We start from the raw sequence: 1,844 nt of genomic DNA on the forward strand, positions 1-1,844 counted from the left end.
AGGAAGGAAGGAAGGAAGGAAGATGGGAGGCAGGGAAGGCAATTCTATCACCTTTTCGATTTACAGTATAAACACTGGGGCTCATAATCCATCACAGAAATATAGATGAATTCTCGGGCGTCTTCAATGATGCTCAGAATGGCGGTGAGGTCCGAAGTTCGACCGGTAGAGCACAGGGCCGGCGGGGAGCTCTGCATCCGAAAAGTGACAACATGGCAAAGTGTAAAACCCAGCCCCCTCATTTCCACCTGCTGTTTCCCCTGGCTCCAAATAGTAAATCCCTCCCTGACTGGGCAGGCCGAGGAGATCTAGCAATGAAGTCCAGCCAGTTGCAGGATCTTAAACCGTTGTGTTTTTTTTTTCCTCCACCACCACCACAAAAACACACTTACAGAAATGTAGACCTGGGCCTCTACCCCGTTCAGTTGAACTTTCTGAGGTTCCTGCAGGCTGGATTCAGCTGCCAGGTCCCTGGGCCAGGAGGTGGGCATGGAGGCCCCCTCCTTGCCCAAGATCCGGTACATGGCAAAGATCCGGTGGAGATCCTTTGCCAGGCAGCTACAGTTGTAGAGGGCAATTCCCAGCTCCTTCACCTAAGGAGAAAAAAAAAGGATCCGTTAGCATCTTGCAGGTAATCTCCCACCTCTACTTCTTCAGAGGCTGTGATCTCCCAAATAAACCACAGCCGTAAGAGTCGATTCCTAGCGGGGGATTACAGATCCTGCAGATCCCAGACAAGGACACGGTTCCCCTTTGTCAGCGAAGAGACCTGTCTCCCCACCGACTCACCTTAGGCAAGAGATGCTACAGGTAGTCCTCGGCTTAACGACCCACAACCTAGCCCAAACTTTCTGTGGGGATCACGTGACCCTAGGACGCTGCAACTGTCATAAATACGAGTCAGTTGCCGAGCCTCTGAATTTTGATCACGTGACCAGGGGGAGGCCGCGACGGTCGCAAGCGTGAAAAACGGTCATAAAGTCCCTTTTTTCACTGCCCTTGTAGCTTTGAACGGTCACTAAACGAATGGACGTGACTCAAGGACCACCTCTGCCTCTTTTTCCCAGCTGCCCCGGGGGAGATACCTGAGTTAGGGAACGCCAATCCATGTTGGCACTGCCAATGTAGACGTGTTGCCGATCCACCACCCATAATTTGGTGTGCACAATCCCGCCGGTCAGTTCCTTCATGTGGACGTATCGCACGTCTGCGCCTGCAAGAGCAAAAGATAAAGAAATCTCTTTTTTTTTTTTTACAGCTGGCACCCTCCAACGGGCTGACAGTCGGCAGGTCCCTTCCGACTCTGCCGTTCTGTCCTTTTAAGGACAAATGTACGATGTGTGGTTTTTTGACGATTTGACAAGATAGGTTATAAAATAAAGACCAGGTGGGTCTCTCTCTTGGCGTCCTGAAAAACTAGAGAGGGAAGGTTCTCTAAAGATCAAAAATGTCTCCAGACGTTGTGGGTGCTCCATCACTAGAGGTTTGGAAGAAGAGACTGGAGAACCCATTGGTCTGGAATGGGATAGGGTCTGCTGCTTGAGCTGGAGGTTGGACTAGAAGACCTCCAAGGCCCCTTCCAGCTCTATTGTTCTTTTGTTCTTTTGTTCTGTTATTCCGCTATTCTTTCTTTCTTCCTTCCTTCCTTCCTTCCTGATCATAGATGTTTTTAAGAAGAGATTGGACAGCCATTTGCCTGAAATACTACAGTCTCCTACTTGAGCTAGGGGTTGGACTAGAAGACCTCCAAGGTCCCTTCCAAGTTATTCTGTTATTCTGCTATTCTTTTTTCCTTCCTTCCTTCCTTCCTTCCTTCCTTCCTTCCTTCCTTCCTTCCTTCCTTC

The sequence above is a fragment of the Protobothrops mucrosquamatus genome, unplaced genomic scaffold (genome assembly GCF_001527695.2).
Source record: "Protobothrops mucrosquamatus isolate PMUCROS unplaced genomic scaffold, P.Mucros_1.0 scaffold1339, whole genome shotgun sequence".
NCBI lineage: Eukaryota > Metazoa > Chordata > Lepidosauria > Squamata > Viperidae > Protobothrops > Protobothrops mucrosquamatus.